General features: G+C 41.2%; 1 protein-coding gene across 3 annotated transcripts in view; it reads right to left on the reverse strand.

Annotated features, from left to right (window-relative positions):
* PLCB4 (phospholipase C beta 4) overlaps window positions 1–19,065 on the reverse strand; it is a 217,360-nt gene extending 198,295 nt beyond the window's left edge. For all 3 annotated transcript variants that reach the window (XM_075496915.1, XM_075496916.1, XM_075496914.1), the window contains exon 1: window positions 18,952–19,065. The gene's annotated coding sequence lies outside the window, so the exon portion shown is untranslated. The remainder of the gene's footprint in view (window positions 1–18,951) is intronic.
* Window positions 19,066–20,235: the final 1,170 nt, after the last annotated feature.

Raw genomic sequence — 20,235 nt, forward strand, 5'->3', positions numbered from 1 at the left:
ATAACAGAAGCAGAATCTGTTTCTCAACTGGTTTTAATCACTTACAGCTTTCTGGGTAAAATTGCCGTTGGGCTCTGAAATGTCTCATGTTCCGTGTAAACAGATGAGTACAATCTCATAAATTTAATGAAAAAAATCAGTTTCTTTTTAGTTATGCAAATACCAAAAATCTTTTTCTTTTCAGCAGTTAAGTATTTCTTCAGAAGCTTGTTTGTGTTCAAAATCTCCAACGGCCCTTTTAGTAAGACTGTAAATTCTTTGAGGGAAACACTTAGAGCCAGAGTCAAGTCTCAGTTACAGCGGCAGAAACACTGAGCAATCCATAATTCACAGTAACCTAACTACTGACGGGGAAGCGGACAGCAGCTGCAGCCTCAGGTTTATCTTTTGTTCCACAGCTAGTTGTAAAGGCTAAAATAGAAAAACCCTACCATTTGCATTTCTCTCCTGTTCCAAATAAATAAACAAACAAATAAATAATTTTTAAAAAGAGGTAAATAAGATGGTCTTAAGTACCTTTATACCTACTTTTTGCAGAGGATCATTAATTTTATGTTCCTCACTTCCTGAACACCTGACCAGATAGACACCACAGGATCTCAATTGCAACTGAACACCTCACCAGGTGTTGAGGCATCAAATTCAGGAGTGTCTAATGTTCATCACTGGCCACAAGACAGATTTCTTAACTACTGTTCAGTAAGGCAAGACTGGTTTCTTGACTAGTCACCTGAACTTTCCCATCACCTTAAATATACCATATGGGTTGCCTCCCTCCCTCCCTCTCTTCATGTGACTTAACCGCCTAGTAACCTACTAGGAAAGGACGTACATTTTCAAACCCCCCCAGCTATATCATGATGATCCTTCAAAAGGATGGACAGCCTTCATCGAGACTCTGGGCTTGTCAACAGACTTTTTTTTTTTAAAGCAGAAAACGAGTTTTCATCAACAGGGATCTAATGTACAAGGTTTTTTCACCTGTCATTCTCTGAAATGATCAGGGACAATGACCTGACAGGAATGCATTTCTAGAAGTCTGTAACTGTTTCCCAACTACGGACACTTGGCTAGGGACAAAGAGCACTTCCTTGAGTTACCCACTAGGAGACTGAACCTTTCGAATTCCAATAAGGAGCTTTTGCCTGATTCTAATTAAAAGTGAAGTACAAGTACCCAAATTTAGAAAATACCATTAGAATCTTAATTTAAATATGACAATTTTAGTCCATCAATGCATCCTATTCTGAAACAGTCGTTACCTACCAAACTTTCACTCATTTTGTGCTAAAAAGGAACATCAACCACAGTTTATCTGCTTATTATTTTTAGACACACAATTTTTAACATTTTGCAGACCTAAATTCCCTATACAGCAATCTGGACATTTAGTTTCTAAAAAGGTCCTTTTTAAATTGTAAATTTTTATCAATTTTTTTTCAGGATCTGCGGAAAGAAAAAAAAACAAACATAAAAAAACCCACCAACACACAAAACCAAGAAACCGGGGGGGGGGGGGGGGGGGGGGGGGAATCACTCTTACTCTAACACTAGGTCTTTGATAAGATGATGCCAGCTGGTACACACTTGTGGGCAGGAAACCACACTTACCAAAATAATGTTATGTCAGTCCCCTGCCTCCTAACAGCAGGCAGCAGGGCTGTGCGCTGCCAGGTCTTGCCTTCAATGGGGCAAGCTGTTCTAGCAAGGGCCACGCTCTCAAATTGTTCATTCTCATGTGAACCCTTTGAGAAACCTCAGCTCCTTCCTGGAGTGGAGCCTTGCCAGGGACATCAGTCTGTTGCTGGTGACACACTCTACACACAATTCAGTGGCTTCCTGCTCAAAGCATTACATAATTTGAGCCTCTGGCATATCTTTCTGGAACATTTCACACACTAATCCACAAGATCAGCAGCCTCTCCAGTTACCAGATAACTGCACCTTTTCTTCACTGATACTGACCTGGATGGCACTGACTACGGGGCATATGGCTGTCTGTTGCCAAGTAAATAAAAACTGGACAGTATGATTCACAGACACAGACAAAAGAAGCAGCTAAATACGCAGTTAAACACAATTATTGGTCAATAGTTTCAGAAACAGTAAAAAAAACCCCAAACAACATTTCATCCATTTCTGCCAAAGCAATACTGTGATGGAAATCACATTAATAAACCAAGTGGTTTTATTAAGGACTGTTGCATTTAGCTTCACTGAATGAAGTCAGAAACTTACTAAACAAAGGAAGTATACAACCTGGTGCTAGCGCCACATACAACACACACTAAGTACTAGTCCTACATCTAACTGCAGCCATACAGTCATGAGTCCTGCAGTCACGAGTCAAGAGAGTTCTCAACTCAGGATCAGGGTGCATATAACTAAATTGAAAAGTAAAAGTACTTCCTGGTGTTTGCTGAGCAAGATTCAGCACACTGAATTCCTGAAACAGGCAGACTACTTCCACAGAGACTCCAAATAATTTGGAGCCCAGAAATGATACTTTATGAAAAGCATATAAATCAATAATAAAGTCTACTCTCCAAAATTATTCGTAAATAATAAAATCTTTCAGACTTCTTCCTACAGTGAATTATATTTGTATGATAAAACCACATAATTTAAGCCAAGCCATAAACAGCAGCATTTGTGTGATATAGAACAGTACCACAAACTCTCATCAGCATGCAAATGTGATAGGCTTAAGAAACACAATCTGCAATTGGAGTCACAAAGTTTCAGGGTATCTTGGATGTAACAACTATATACTATCCTAAAGTTCCTACAGGTAGTTTTACCTCTGTTTTAGGACAGTCATATGTTGTGGGTTGTGGGGTTTTTTGGGTTTGGTTGGTTTTGGGTTTTTTTTTGGGGGGGGGGGGGTGCAGGGAGTACTCTATTTTTAGTCACCTATAGTAATTCTCTGGAACCAAAATTATTGTGCTGCAGTTCAATCTACAAAATTACTCTCTGCTGCTGAAAGCAGTAACAATCCAAGACTTCACTTATGGCATTACAAAGAATCCAGCTCAATTACAGGTAAATGCTTTTACTCTGCTTGGGCCAATGAAATTAATTATTTTCAGAAAAAACTGCACTCCAACTAAGAGTGAAGTTTAGGGGTGTCTCACCATATCCAAAGAAAACAGAAATGAAGGGGCAATCGCAGACTCCAATGTGCAGCCTGGGCAGCCAGTGCAGGCACTGGGGAACATGCAGCAGGTGAGAAGATGGGAAGAGGATGGAAACCCCTTTCAGGCCAGCAAGCCACCAGCTGCCAGCACTTTAAATCACTAAGATAAAATGCAATCATCTAAGGTCTCCAGGGGAAGCTCAGCATCATCACAGAAATCCTACTGCAGTTCAGTCATTCTTTTTGGGATGTGTCCCGTGTTCCAGAAATGGGGGCTTGTTTCTTGTCATTCATATTTTGAAATGTAGGCCATCAATTCCAACACAGCACGTGCTGATGTACGCTTTTATTATCCCGATCCTTCATAACAGCAAGAGAAAAGGATTAAGCAGCATTATTTTTCCCTTGAATATTTATTGAGATAATTACATATTGGTTATAATACAAGATACGCTGCACAGTGCAAAATGACACAGAATGGGCATGCCATTTTATCCAAACCTCTTTGTCCCATAACACATGGGAAAGTACATAGCTGATTGTATTAGGTATGTGTGGCAGGTGCACCCACCCTGATAAAAGACTGGGGGCATTAGAACCACTGTGTCCTTACTTTTCCCTCCCTTTCGGGACGCATGCTGACATGCACACCTTGGGAGAGGAGTAGAAGTTGAGGGCCTCAGCCATCAGAATTGAACACAGGTCACATTCGACCAGGGTATAAACAGAGCCCTGCCGGAGGGCAAGTTGGGTCGGTCCTCCTCGGAGCAGCAGGTCTGCAGTCAGGGACTCTCCCCTTGGGTTGGGACACCACACAAGGAGACACCTCAAGGCCGAGAGCCTTCGTCTCATAGGTGAGTGATTGCACCCATTTTGTATCCTCATTTCTAAGGCCGGCTGTGCAGTATTAATTCCTCGTACACCAGCCTAAACCTGTGGTTTACTGATGTTGTCAGAGTGTTGAATAATTTTGATAAGCGTCGTTTCTAATTAGTTTTCTGCTAAACAATTTTGGTTCAAATAAAGTTTATTTTTGAATTTATCACCTGCCTAATTTGACTTTGTGCACACTCCTCTGCAACGGTATGTTCCTCCAGGAAAGTTTAATGGTACATTTGGAAGAGTTTGATAGCAAACAGATGCACTCAGCTTTTTCATACAGTCCCTTTTTTGGCAGTCGTGTTAAGTTATACTTTTTTTTTTAATACTATTTTACAAAACATTATTAATTACTAAAGCCATCTGTGCTTCTAGAGAACACTCCCTTCCATCCCTTCTTTCCTTCCTACTGGGCTGCACAGTGAAGATGCAGCAGTATATTTACAACCATTTTTATGCTAGCAGGTGTTACACCACAAAAAACTGCTTTGCTGCAAGTTCAAGAAGAAAGCAGTGGGAAGAAGTTTACATAACCAGACATTATCAACAAAAGCAACAGAGGATGGCAAGCCACAGGCCATAGACATTTACTTGATAAAATACCTTTTCCTCTTCCTCACTCTGCTTTCCAATTTGTTTTAATTCCATGGGAGAATCTGGTAGTCCCTTCATAAAGCATTGCAAGGCCAAAATGCTAGCAGCTTTTCTTGTCTCAACAAAATGTACAGAGCTGAAATTAATTTACAACTGCCTTAAACACTTTTATTTTGCTTTTACCCACCTAGATCACATACCCCACTCAAAGTAAACTTGTTTAGTCACTGAATAATATGACGTGTAAAAGAAAAATTTACACTGTAATAAACAGAGATACATTTCAAAACAATTTTAATTACTACCTCTGAATGTGGCTGCAACCAGCGAGCTAAAAGTTGCATTACTTTGGTGGAAATAGCATGGTATTTCAATGCAAGAAAGTAAATATATTCTACCAGATACTAGCGCAGGAGTTGAAATCCACCCAAGAAAACCATTTGCATTATCAGTTTGCATTATTCTGCCATAACGTTTTGACACTGAGTTTGAACATTAAACTGCAAGTACAATGCCTCTTTTTTAAAACTGATGCAATTTCTTGGGGCAAAATCTGATATGGCTAGCCAGATTTCCTGTCCACTGGTTTCTCCCAAAGAAAAAAAAATGGGAGACATCGGTTTAATTTTTTATTTGTCCAGTAAACAGATCAAAGCATTACACATCCGCAACAGAGGTTTACAGAGCCTTGTTGTGCAAACATCCTGGGCCCAATGCTACAGGCTTTATTGAAACAAATCTCTTAAAATGGTAGCGAGTACTAGTCTGTGCTAGGTTGCCCAATGTAAAAACTTACACTTAAAAGGGAAGTCAATAACTCCAAAGTCCCACTTGACTGAAAACTATTAAAACATGTAGCTTGAATTTTTAGGCTGATCTTTACCAAATGCAATTAGAGTTGTTTCACACTTACATTCTGTTGCCTATATACTAAAAACTGTGTTCAGCTCTAGGCTCCTCCTATGCTGGTGTTACAAATTCTTTGAAGGATGGAGCATTTTTAACAAGTATGTACAACGCCTAAAAAAAGATTCCAGAACCACTATTAGATCACTGAGTGTTGCAAGGCTGCAAAGTGTCAATTTTTAGCATAGCTGAAACATCTTTCTAGATTTATGCTCTGTATATTAGATTGCAGTTTCTGCCCAGTCTCTTCGATTTCTTTTCACATCCAACTATGCAGTCGTGTTTGTTCAGGGTTTATTCTTTGTTGCCTTTCACAGAACTAAATGAAGGAGGGAGGAAACAAACAACACAACCCATACAAATTAGTTTTAAAACTGACAGGGATGTTCAGTGGTAGGCCTGATGTCTGCAGCTACTTCAGTTCATTGAAAAAAAGTATATTTTTTTTAATACGTATATATGGTTTTGACTTGAGAGTGTCCCTTTAAGCAACCTTTGCTGATGCAGACTATCTCCACACAGCTGTCAAAAAAAAAAAAAAGCACTCCTGAGTTATGCTCTGACTTAAAGGTTTACACAGGGAATCTTTATACCTCAAAATAACACTAAGCAGCACATTTACATTTTTGCTGGGAGACTGGTGTCAAAGATTATATGAAAAAAAGACTTCATAAATATGCTCTATCAGACTATACTTCTAAAACTTAAAAGAATGGAACTTTGCTACTGCTGGGCTATAAATCAAAAACTGGATCTGTTCCTTAACAAAGCTATTAAAAACAATGGCCTCTAATACTGCATGACATGTCAATCTAAGCAGCATGAGCAATGCCTTGCTCCATACATTAAGCTGCACTCCTGGGAGTTTGTCCTGGTATAGTATGTCCATGCCCCTGATTTGCTACATTTTGATTTGCACATCAAGGTCAAGAAGTAATTTACCAGAATCCCTGTTGCTAACACATACGCTGCAGGCTTCTGTAAAGCCCTCTTACCACGCTAAAAAAAGTCTCAACAATTGGAATATAAAAAGATATAAAATTGTCATAATCATTCTGAAAGCTGCTTTATACCTTTAGACACTTCAGCATGTTGAACTAAACAACATGGATGCCATTTCTTTTTAGTTTGCATAAAATAGTGTATATATATTCCAATTAAAAACACTGTATTGCAGTATATTATCTCATCTGAAGTATCAGCGAATGGGCACCAACCAGGTTAAAAAAAAAAAAACCCCACTGCATTGTAATAAATGCCATACAATAAATAATGCAAGGATAGTTCCTGCCCCAGAAACCTTGCAATTTAGGACATGAAGAAAGAATCCTTAAGGGATCATACCAAACCTACCTAAGATTCCTGAATTTACATTTACATTGTGCTGTACTTCAGTTCATACTAAGCTGGAAGTATGCACATTGTTCCGATGTGCACTGCTGAAGGCTGTTGTGTATCTCATTGTTCACAAGACAATGAGCTTTCATGCCAGGCATTATCATGACATTTAAGGTAAGTATTGAAAAAATACCATAATCAGAACACTGGGGGTGGTGGGGGGTGTGTGTCTTACTGTATGTAACCCACATCCTGGTTTAGAACAAAGAAATCTAATTTTAAAAGTCCACTACAACCAGATATGCCTATGCCAAAAAATACAGGGAGGGAGGGCGCGGGCTAGATGGTGGAATTACCAAACCAATATCAAACAGAAAAGAAAGAGCTTCAGGCTGAGCCCCTATCCCTCCTGTGTCACAAAAGGTTACGTATTCTAACCCGGTAACACTACCACACTTCCTACAGGATCAAATGTGCCCTAACAGCCACTCCTTGCTCTGCTGAAACGGAGCTAAAAATTAACTTTGAAGAAATTATATCAGCCTCAATACAGTCACCTACAATTCCAGCAATTTCTCTCCATCCTGAAAAAGTGCAGTCTTTGACAGCTGAGCTCACAACCTAGGGGGATTTTTTTTCTGAAAAAGAGCATTTTTAGCAAGCACATGTCAGCCTAGTGCTACAGTCAGAAACATGTGCATCTTGAAACAACTTTGTGGATATACACTTCACTTTGGAAGGAATAACTGGAGCCACCTTGGATGTATAGCCAATAGGATACTGTCAAACACTGTTCTGAAGCCAAATGAAGTATTTCACCTGCAAAACCTACCTATGATTTAATCATATCTCAAGCTCTGACAGGCTGGGTTTCTGCAGTTGCAGCATGCTGTACTCAGGTCAGTTTTATGTCTCATAGATGGGGTACCTCCTGCCAAGTAACTCCTGACACTATTTAGATTCTCATTACCTTTCTTTTGTCAGGTCAAATTTCAAGATTAAGAAAGAAACCAACAAAATAGAAGCTATTCAATTATCTATCAGATAGAATAGCCTTTTTCTTCCCCCCCTTCCCCCCTCATCTGCTTTGCTTCTGAGTGTTTTTAAGCAACTGCCCACTCTTTAGAGGCAGCAAGTAGACTGGTACAAAATAATAGTAAGAATCAACAACAACCATAGCACCACTCAGAAAGGATGTCAAAACACACTGCACACAAGCATCACCCAGGCTTTACTAATACCTTGGAAGGTGACGATAAAATCTCTTTCTAAAGATAGGAAGCCACAAGGAAGGGAAAAATTAAGTGACTTGCTCTAACTTTTGCAAGGCCAAAACATGGCCCAAATGTGAAAGCAATACTAGCAGCACAGAGTTAGACATGATCTACAGAGCTACTTACCATATCAAGCCCAAACAAGAAAGATATAAGACTGAAATAAACAGTAAAGTTTATATACCCTGCTTCTCATCAGTTCCTCAAAGAACACTGTCTCACCAACCCTTACCTCATGGGCTTTGCTCAGGATGAGCTGTCCTGAAAGCAGATCAAACCACATCTCCAGTGATGTACTCCTCACACAGTCATTTTTTCTATTATTATTTTCCCTTTTAACAGCGAGAGGAATAGACCAGTAAGTGGACACACACAATTTTGGCCTATGAATCTTGCTCGATAAAGCTGCAGATGCATAAACCCAGTCACAACAGTATCACACTAAGAGAGAAAGAGAGAGAGAGAACAGAAATCGCAACAACCTTCCAAAAGGTGCCTTAGATGAGGTGTAAAGTGATTTTGACTTGAATACAAGGCTCAGATTGACTTAGGTGACATCCTTGTAACACCCACACTTTGTCAATAGACATTGCTGAACATGAAGAGCCAACTTTTGTTAAAATTATGTTTCAGTCATTAAGAGATGTGCTAATTACCAGCTGACCTGAAGACTACTCAGCTAAGCAAAATATGCCCTGCCAAAACCTTTAAGACAATATTCTTTTTGTTTCTAAAGCCCGAGACGTGATGATAGCATGAAGAGGTGGAAGGAAGAGAGATTCATCCACTTTCAGTCATCTTTAAATAAGAATTCCTTCACATGATTTAAAATTAACTGAGAAGTATTATCTTCTCTTCAACTTCTGCAAAAAGATGTATACAGAAGCACCTACTTTTTAACCGAAATGATGAGTTGGCTTGTTAGTAACTGAGGGATTCATGTAATGGTTTATGAAATTAAGCAATATTACCTGAAAAGCAATTATCATTTAGATTACCAATTACTTTTTAAGGAAGAGATATACCTCACCTAATACCACAGGTCTACAAGTTTACAACTTTTAGGTATATAGTTTTGTAGCTCTTAACAAAACTGACACCTTACTCTGATAATTACTACCTCTAACACTTTGAAGAAATACTTCCGCAGATCTTTCAGATAAACCAGCCGAAGCACCACCTTCGCAATCCAAGATTTGGTTAAAATTTCAAATTACTCATAAAGGTTTTCACCAGTATTTAAATGCTGCTAAAGGCAGGGGTTATCCTTTAAGATATCATCAGCCTTTATTAAGGGAATAGAAAAAATTAAATAATTCAAAAACTAAGCCCACAAAAAGGCTAATGTAGTTTTACACAACTAGAAAAATCTCTCATATTTTGTTGTACTAAGTGGTGTTCTGTAAAGAAAACAATTCCATTAAAAAAAAGGAGAGAATGAAAATGACATGAAAATGCAGAGAACGTTCTGACACTAAATTACAGTCGGATGGAGCCAACTTCTTAAAACCGTATAATGTAAAGGTTAACACAGCAATGTAATTCCCTCTGCCATTCCTACCTGTGAATTTCAAAATCTGTTTTCCAGTTTTCAAAAGCCTTAAAGTAATCGCCACATTGCTCAGCACCTGAATCATGGAAAACTTCTCACTGTATCAATCATCCGGTGATTCAAAATTACCTGAAGAACTACCTGTATATCTTTCCACGTAATTTCAGATCAATTCAATAGATGTTTTTAACATACCAAACATCTGATTATATCTGCGATTATATCTTTGTTTTCACAATATTCATCTTCAGTTGTTCTGCTGTGGGGAGGGGAGGGAGTTATACTAAATTAAAGCAAGCAGTGTCTTTTCAAGGATAAATTAGAAATGAAAGCAGGATGAGATCAGTGAAGATTACAGGGCACTGTTTATTTAACTGAGCATAACTAAATCAAAGATACATAAATCAGAGCGTGTATTTCATGACAAATTGAGTCAGTTGATTTAGTTTTGAAAACTGAAGTGTCACAAAGATCATTATAAAAAAAATCCCCAGCAATAAAGCTCACTTTTTTTTAGAAGTAGTCTACTTCATGCCAATTCACAGCTATTCATGTAAGTATTGCTTTCACTTCATGCGTTTTAAAATACAAGAAGCATTTACAAAATAAATATATGTTTGTATAGCAAAGAATCACTGCAAACATATACTTTTGATTTCCCCACATCTGGAAATGCATTTACATTACACAAGGCTTTAGTTCACCACAGGAAAGCTGTTAGAAACTAACACACAGGGATCTACACAAAACTTGGAGAGCACCATTTATCTACCTTTAGAAACAAACAAACAAACTAAACAAAAAACCAAAACAAACCCCTGAATAAATCAACTGGTAGACTGTCACCATAGCCAAAGACCAACACAGTTTCTTTTTTCTGAGGCTGCAATTCAGTGAAAGGATCAGCACTGAAAATGAAGATGCAGCAGAGAAATGGTGATTAAGTTTTTATACGCGATCTGGACTACCAGATAAAGGTCTAAGTGAGCTGTGATTCCCCTATCCACACAGGGACCACAGTTTTGCAGTACAGACTTCATTAATAAGAATCCTTCTAAATTAACTCAACCAGAGTAGCAGAAATGAAGATTTATACTTTCCACACCAACCGAACAAAAACATGCAATAGGAACAACAGCACTCAACACTTTAGAGAGCTGTGTGATCATCACTACGGAGAAGAGATAAAAGCAAAATGCAGAAGACTGATACTGCTGCTTCTTTTTCCTACCCATCTAAGCACCCATACATATTTACTACCAGCTCAATCCAGAAAACTAGGTGATCATCAGCTCTTTCTTTTTCAATGGAAAGGTAATTAACATTTAAGTTCAAAAAAGAGACATTTGGGGTACTCACAATCCATACACCCATTCACAAAAGTACCAACACAGGTTACCAACTTCACCAGCACTACACCAACTTTTTAACTCTCTCTGGGGCAAGTCCAGTTAAATACCATATGCTTCTTCCAAGGTGTCAGTCTTCATTAATTCAACACGGGAAGAGATGGCAATCACTCCCATAAAAGCAGTGCAAATACTTCCATTACCTGATGCAAAGACTAATTTAACTGTAAGACATTTTCTTGTCTATAAGACACACACAAAATGGCACACAGTTACAAACTATTTTTGTATGACTTTTCAAAGTTAACCTTATGCTCTCATTAGGATATCTCAAAGGAGACCATTTAGCAGCACCTGTTGGCCAGGCTAGGCATTGTGCAGATTCCAGTACCTTCTCAGTGGGGAGAGAAAAAAAAAACCACCCAACAACAAACCAACAAAAAAACCAAAAGCACACACGGCCAAACATACATAATGCTTTAGGATGCATCTGAGCAGACAAGGATCTGCTTGAGGTTAGCAAAATCATACCAATGATATCTGAATGCAGGGAAGCAGCAACCTGTGCAACTAAAAAAAAAAAAAAGTATGTCCATTTTGTTCTGACCTGGGCCAAGGTCTTCTCAGAAGTTATTTCTCTTCCCTGCCACCTGCTATAGTCATGGGTCAGTGAAAAGCCACTACGTATTTCATAGCTGAAAACCAGAGCATCAGCAAAAAGAACAGCCAGACTCTGCTACATATCGCCACATTTGAAGGATTTGGGGGGAAAAAAAAAAAAAAATCACTGTATCAGTTCAGTTGCAGCAGAGAGATTACAGGACCAACAGTCCTTCCCCAGGGTAAATGTAGATGTACAGTAGGGGCTACTTCTCCCAGCTTAGAGCAAGCAGAAGAGCCTGCCAGGGTCTCACAGCCCCAGCTGTTGTGCCTGGGAGAATATGGTACCACCACCCCCCAGGACAATGAGCAGCAGCTGAATCTCCTCCCCACTCAGACTGCCCTATTTGAGCCCTCAATTATTCTCCCAGGTCACATCTCTCCCCTCCTCCCCACCCCCAGAAACCCCCACCTTCTGCTTCAGCATGGGAATTCACCAATCAAAGCAGATAAACACATCATGTGAGGGATGGCAGACACGCTGAGGGGAATTTCCAAGAGCTCCCCTGCACCTGCAGCATACATAGATACAGGAGATTTCCAGTGTGAAAATTACAAGCTGAGCAGTGATGCCAAAGTATTCGCATTACCCGCAACTAACAGCTCTTATGCCAGACTGCAGCACCTAATTTGCAAGCTGCTCTGATATACCTGCAATCACATTCCATCTTCCCTTGTCATTTAATGTATGACAATTATTCCTAAGCATATTTTGCTAGGGAAGCAGTACACAAATAACACAGACTGAAAGACCAGAAAGCAATAATTACTCAGTCTATTCTTTGCTGATGTCAGACATGCGGTACAGCTCTCCGAATCCAGCAGAGCTCCCAATTAATCTGCACCAATCCTCAAGAACTGTATCTGAAGAAAAAAAAAAAAAAGTCATCCAACAGCCCCTGTCTGCCTTACAGTCAAGGTTTAGGAGCAATACACAGTCCATTTCATCATCACACCATGCCACCCAACCTCTCCTTTAACAGAGTTATGCTTCAGTGTCATCTCTGCAAACAAACCTACTGCAAATTTATCACCCTCTCCCTACATCTCTCCCCCTCCTTCTTCAAAAGTGCTTTTCCTTCCCTCATCAGGGTCCTTTGTAGAAAAGATTATACCAATTCTGTTTGGTTCAATAGATCATGTTAGCCCAGCCAGAGTAACCACTCCATGGCTCTATTTCCTACTTCCCAATAAGGCATTCATCCTCCATTCCCACTCACAGAATTCCCCTCAGAAAAGAGTAAGAATTACAGTAACATGTCCTTATGTCTATGTAAGAAAAAAAGCAACTTGCATAAAGGTATCAATACTCAAAATTGTTTTGTTTTTTTTTTAAAAAAAAAAAAACACTTTTATCCTAATTTGTGTATTTCAAAACAAATAGGCTCTTACTACAGCTATCGACTCCCTTCCTCCCCGTGTTTCCTTTTAGCAGCTGCAGCAGCAGTACAGATGTCTAAAGGTAGAGACAGGGGCAAGCATCCTGAATCCAGAACACCGCCTCAGCTCAGAGGAGAGCAGAGAAGATCTGTACATGCAACAAGTATAGCACATACAGCAACATCAATAATGAACATCTCCACAAGCTTAGGAAGGAAAACCAAAAAGCAAATGGGAGAGACATGACAATTTCAGGCATGGGAAATAAATATATTCAAGAAGGAGAAAAACGGGAACAGAAAAACTTAGACAGTTTTGGAATGGCCTAAAAAAAAAAAAATAAAGGAGGAGAAATTACCACTTTGTTATGAGAAGCTCTTTCATCCAACCTATCTTGTTCAAAACCACAGCTTGCATCTCACAAGACCTTCCTTATTACTTGTTATTTTCCACAACATCACACTGTTCACAGGATCACGGAAACTCTAGATCCCCGCAATCCAAGAGATGCTTCTTATTAACCTTTCAAGTCCTTACTCTTTTTGCCCCCTTTATTAGTCACTAACCTCCTGACTGATTGCTTCCAGTCTGCAGGAGCGTGTGTGCTCAAGTTCAATATAGAAGTTGTTAGAAAAGGAAATCTATCTGTAACTTCAAGAACAAATAGCCTGCTCTTTAATACCTTTTTCATACCCATTTCCTCCTTACCAAAGTGCGCAAACGTTTCTGAAGTTGACTATATATTCTCTCTCAAATGGCATATTGCTAGAGCAACTGCAGATATAAAATGCTTTTATATAACTATTTGATAGGTAGATATCTGTAAATTTTTTATCTCTTCATATTTTCAGATGATATTACACATAAAAACAACAGGATACAAACACCAAGCCTAGATTAGAACTTTTCAAGTCAATGATCTATCAGTACAATATCTGAAAAGGAGCAACACAGTGTATTCAACCTGAACAGCCACTCTTGAAGCTAGCACCTGTAACGTTACACATCTCCTCATGGTCTTCTAAAATTGCCAATTGCAAGGTTAGCTCAAAAGTTACAATTTGAGAGCCCCAAAGTCAACTGAACAGAGCCAGCTTCTTCAGAAAACAGAGGGCAGAGGTGCGTGGTTACTTCAGCGATACGAATTTCAAGAACTCCACAAACAGACCTTACAGTAGACCACATTCCAAACAGACTGTCTCACCTCATTTGCCTAAAGCTCCCAGTTATTTTTTCTGGTTAAAGACATAAGCTCTTATTTTGAGAAAAGACCAAGCAAGTGACCCTTAACTGTCCAAGTGTAGGGCCTCATGGTGGTACAATAACATCTTCCACATAAAATGGAAAGCAAGGACCTAACTTTAGATGTATGACAGCTGCCAATCACCTACTTAACTGAAGTTTTGATCACTTGCTATTATAAAAAGAAAGATGAGACACAGAACATCAGGAACTAGGAGCACTTACTGGTTACGGAACAGATTTTCTATCAGACAGCATGCAGCAATTGCAGAAAGTCAGATTATGGATTCACCTACTCATTATAAACGAGTGGATCATTAAACAGGGGAGGACAAGTGAGACTGCTCCATGCCATATCTATGGTCTTTGTGATCTATGCTGCTTGTCCCACAACCAGCTACTAGGCATTGGTGGTACAGGATCAAGACTCAGCTCAACACCAGTAACTGGCAATGGAAAAGAATGGGAAGCCACAGAGCAATCAAAGTAATAGCCCCATCTGCCACAGAAACCTAAACTATGAAAAAGGCAAGCGGCCTTAAAAGCTGGAGAACTTGTATTTCTCCCTTTTCATGAGCAGCTACACTACATTCAGGCAATCCAGCCTTTCAGTGACACCTGCACTGCTCCCCAGGAACAGGTTCCCTCTCACAGAAAGACTGACTGTTGCTTCTTAGAACTCCAAAGGTGAAACACAACATCACAACCATTCACAAATACCATTCATTCAAGCCTAGTAACAAGGCAAACAGAACAGTATGACTTCGTAACAGTCTGCTTAAGGGCTGGGCTCTTCAGCAGAAAGAAAGAGAAAGTTTTGGTTCATTCGTCGCCAGGAATTGAGATTCTTTTGCTGTTGCACAGGTACAGCTTTAATGAGTTCTTCATTCAGTGGATGATACCTAGAAGGACTTGTATAGCCAAACTGACAAAAGAAACCACAGCACTTCACCACCTTACATAAGCTGATGTAGGTCTTCAAAAGGAGGGGATGTAAGTATTGATTCTCCTCCAACATCCCAGCAGTGACAACCTTGCAGGGTAAAGATCAACAACTCATCATCCAGAAGTCTGCTGGAGAGGAAACTCAAAAGCCACAATTGTGCTGCACCATCTATTTCTGTGCCTCACATAAGCCGCTCAGGAGCATCTTGCCCTGAAAACTACAGAGTCCTGGCACTAGCGCCGTGAGGACAGCTGCGAAAAGGCTGTTCTGATACTCTTCCCCAAGTTGTGGCCCTATTCCAGATACATCAGCATATCTTCCTGGAATATGGAAGTTACTACTAGGCATAATTAATTAATTCCAGAATGGCTGGGAACCTGTTGTCTTCTGCAGTTTCACAAGCCTCTTCATCCATATTTACAAAACTTCCAGAAAACACTACCGTAACAAGATGGGTGAGGACCAAAAAGAGATTTTCGCCGCTTAGTGCTCACAGGGTAAGAACAAAAGCAAAGCAGGCTGGTTAATGTCAAAGCACAGTATTTTTGGTATTTATACCATTGCCACCCCATGTACTCAAACCCTCTACAGGTCAGATCTTTGGGAATACAAACTCCAAAAATCACACGACAAAGTCAAGTCAACACACACTTTTCCTGCAGCAGCAAGAGGACCACAAAGCCTGCTCTCAGAAAGTCCCACTGAATAAAATTTATCTGAGCCTTTGATGCATGTACTTAGGTCATTTTGATGTGGTAAGTGTTACGCATGCATCTTTCATAAGAATAAGATGTCCTACACAGTTTAATCAAAAAACTTTTGAAGAGTTAACAGTCTGGCTCATAAACATGTCCTCTATGTGCAACTTCTGCAGACATCAAAGAGTCTTCCCAAAACTGGATATATTACATAGCTTGCAAAATTAGTAAATGAACTCAAGCCATCAATTTTGCAATTTTTGAAGTAGCACAATGTATCCATTTATTAGAGAATGGAACTAAGCCCAGGCTACTCATTAGCTATCCTGCAAATAATGCTTATGCAACCTTTAATAATGATTTCCACTAACAACCAACCAGAGATTTTATGATTTGGAAAATTTCACTTCAAAAATAATTTACAACAATTCCCCATATCTAATGGGACACATGATTGAAACTACAGAGGAAACCAGCCTTCTCTGAAATCGATGAGGTACCAATTTTTATAACTAGCCACTCTTAGGTAAGATGCTTGCATTAAGTTTTTGTTCTCTTCTTTAAAATTCTGATAAGTATTCCTCTCTGACTTTCTCCCTTTCCCCTGGAAAAGGGATTAATTTAATTTTAAGGAAAATATTAGAACAGCAATTTCAGACTTCAGTCTTCAGCAAATTACAAACAGGAAGGAATAGCAATTAAGCTGTTAAAACCACCAAGGAGAGTAAACCACTAAACAATGCAAGCAGACCACAAAAAATGACAAGTTAAAAAATGGACAAGAAATACAAAATAACCAATCTTAATAACCATGTAAGTTATACCCCTACAAGTTTTCAACACAGTATATGTAAACCTGGTGAAAATAAAGCCATCAGTTCCTACAAAGCTGTAACAAACACTTGACAGACTCACAGCATAGCCCCAAGTTCATCATCACAGCCAGATATTACTGCAACAAATGGCCAAAGCCTGCAACAGAAGTCAGCAGCGTCTATCAAGCCAAAACAACTTGCCGCTATTTTAGAAAAGGTGAAAGCAGAATACAACCAATGATTTTGGGTGATATATAACAAAGAGGTATTTCCTCTGTCAGTAAGGGAAATTCATATGAATTCTCTCTCCTCCCCCTTTTGGTCTTTCTTGCTTCCCCCTCAAGGTTCTTTCTTCCCTGAATGCTAAGAAAAAGCGGAGAGTGTAGGTTATGCATAAATTCATGACAGAAAATACTGTTTTAGAACAAAGCTCCTGTGTGTGGGCGCATGTCTATAAAATAAAAGGCATTGTTACTCTACCAAGTACGTATCCACATCCAGCAATCAAATCAGATCTTAAAATTTTATTTTGACAGCTACATGCAGTTGTATTTTCACCAGAGGTTTGACTTTCATATTAATACCTGGTTTCTAGTGATATCATCAAGAGATGAATCAAAGCTAATATTTGAAGGCAGAGTGGTATTAACAGTTGTGAAAGAGAATTCTCATCCCTGTAATGTGTAATTTATTTTTAATTACTTTACAAAGTTAGCAGTTGCAGAGAGGAATAAATCTGTTCCCAACTCGTATTTAGAAACTATCTCTGTATAACACAAAATTGCTCAGCTCTATATAACAGTAATTATTTTGTGGTACATAGCAATATTAGGTACCCTTGATCTGGAGAAAGCCTGCAAATCCTGTCAACATTACAATTCCAGAAGTTAGAGAAAATAACCTTAAGCAAGTAACATCATCAGCTTGCTAAAACTGCTCAAATAAACTACAGAATACAACCATCAACACAAATGTGTTATGAAAGAATCTGCTCCATGCTCTTGCGGAATCAGAAATGCGACATTTTCTCTAGGATCCTCATTAACTCCAATTATTAAACTGAAAATTCCATGATGCAACATCAAGTGAAGTTCGGAAAACACGAACATTATTTACATGTTAAGAGAACATGATGCACGCTTTACTGAAGATTTATGCTGTGCAAGACTTTCATTTTCTGTAGCCCCTACTGCCTGCCTTTCCTACAGATGCATCCCCATGGACACTTCAACATTATATAAACTCCCCCAAAGATAAAGATTATTCTATAACTTTCCAAAATCATCTCCCTTTAAGAAAGTATTACCTAACAAACACACATCATATACCTCACAAACACAAGAGATTCCTAGGTTCCTACTGGAAGCCACCATAAAAAAAATACTTGTAATTTATTTTCAGATATTAAAAAAAGAAGACTGAGGCTGGATAACTGTAACTGGAAAGGATAAACAGGATTAAGTAACAGGTGTCTGACTGCACATAATTCAAAGTCATGCCTCAAATACGGTGCATAGCCTTGCTGGCAAAATGGAAACATTGTTTTTGCACCTTGCTTTGAAATTTAAGTGATTTAAAAGCATCTGTGTAAATTACACACACAGAGACGCAACACAAGCACTTGTATCCCGAGAGACCTTTCAATACATCTGAAAGAACACAAACAAAAAGATCTTCAAAGGTGAGCCTTCCTTTCGCCAAGGAAAAAAAAAAAAAAAAACCACACCACCACAAGAAAGTTATACTTAACTACACAGAAACATTTGTCACACCGCCCAGCACTGACAAAATCCGGATACACTCAGAAACTACAGCAAGCTGCACAGCTGGCAGTGAGGATGAGAAGAATAATTCAATCACCAGTCACACACACACATATAGAGATATATATAAAAATCTCACACACGTACACACAGACGTACGGGTGTGTGTACGTCCACCTCCTCTGAGGCAGCGGGCCGGTGCGACGAGGCCGGGGGCCGGAGCCGGCAGAGCCGCCGGGCGGCTGCCCCGGGCGGAGCGGGGAGCCCAAGGTTACGGCCCGGAGCGGAGGGACGGGCAGAGCCGCTACCCGTGAAGGACGCGATGCCGCCGCCAGAGCCGGCGGCCCCCAACGGTCGCCCCCAACGGTCGCCCCCAACGGTCGCCGCCCCGCGCGCGCAGCCCCTCACTGCCGCCTTACCTCAGCCGCCGCCGAGGCGGGAGTCAGGGCGCGCGCCGCCGCCGGCCCCGCCGCGCTGCGCAGGGTGCCGGGGCTGCGCTGAGGCGACGACCTCCTCCTTCCTCCTCCTCCTCCTCCTCCTCCTCCGCACACTGCCTCTGTGTGTGTGTGTGTCTGTGTGTGTGCAACCCGCCCGCCTCACAGCAGCGGCAGCTCCTCCTTCCTTCCCCCCCTCCCTTCCCTTCCCTCCTCCTCCCCCCGCCCCGGCGGCCCCGCCGCCGCGCCCGCCTCAACCCCCGCAGCGCAGAGAAACGCGGCAGGGAAGGGGGAAACCCCACCGCCACAGCCGCCGCCTCGGCTGGGCGGGCGGCGCCGCGCTCCCCCCCCCCTCCACCGCCGCCTCCTCCTCCTCCTCCTCCTCCGGACGCGGGCACCCGCCTCCCCCCACCGCGCAGGGCCGCGGGCAGCGCATGGCAAGTGGGCGGCGGGGCCGCGGGCGCGGAGCTCCGCCTGCGCGGCCCCGGGCGCGGCCGGGTGCGCGGCCCCCGCACACAGCTATACCTTACTGCCCTACAGCACGCGGCTGTACCTTACTCCTCTGCAGCGCACAGCACGTATACGCACACGTACCACACAGGGGGCTGCGCGGGCGGTGTTTCCGTGAGGATGCCCGCGCCGGCGTGCCTGTGTTTACTACATGCATTTAAAGGGCGGCTGAATGGGCAAGAAGGAAATCCCCCGTGTGCTGCCGGCTCCGGCTCCCGCCAGGCCTGCTGTCTTCAACGCAGAAACACACAGCCGAGGAGAAAAAGGGTTGTTTCAGAGGCTGCTGGAGGGTTCCCAAACTCTCACAGTTTTTTTGTCTCAAAATTACAGTTGGACTCCTTGAGGTTTATTTGAAGTGAGCGGTAGAGGAGGCTCAACACGGGGCAAGCAAGCTGTGCTAAGCACACGGGCGGTCAGGAGTGGAGGCTTCCCTCTCCGAATATCCCCCGGCCAGCCCTGTCACAGCTCGTGCCTGGCTGCAAACCACTGCCGTGGATTGCCCACGTAGCACCCTGTGCCTTTCCCCGTGCTCCTCTGTTTGCTGTCATCGTGTGCCTGGTCTCAATTTTCCCTCTCTTCTCATGATTTATAAGAGAAGTGTTTTCCTCCGTGTCAAGAAAAAACCATAAAACACCCACAAAAACAAAGCAGTGAGTTTTACAGCTGAAGCAGGTTCTCCATCCCTTTTCTCCTACGGCCCACCCTCTTGGACTTCATTAGGGAACTATGGAGTTTGGCCGCCTGGGGCCTGCAGCCCGA

Source organism: Mycteria americana, chromosome 3 (genome assembly GCF_035582795.1).
Source record: "Mycteria americana isolate JAX WOST 10 ecotype Jacksonville Zoo and Gardens chromosome 3, USCA_MyAme_1.0, whole genome shotgun sequence".
Taxonomy (NCBI): domain Eukaryota; kingdom Metazoa; phylum Chordata; class Aves; order Ciconiiformes; family Ciconiidae; genus Mycteria; species Mycteria americana.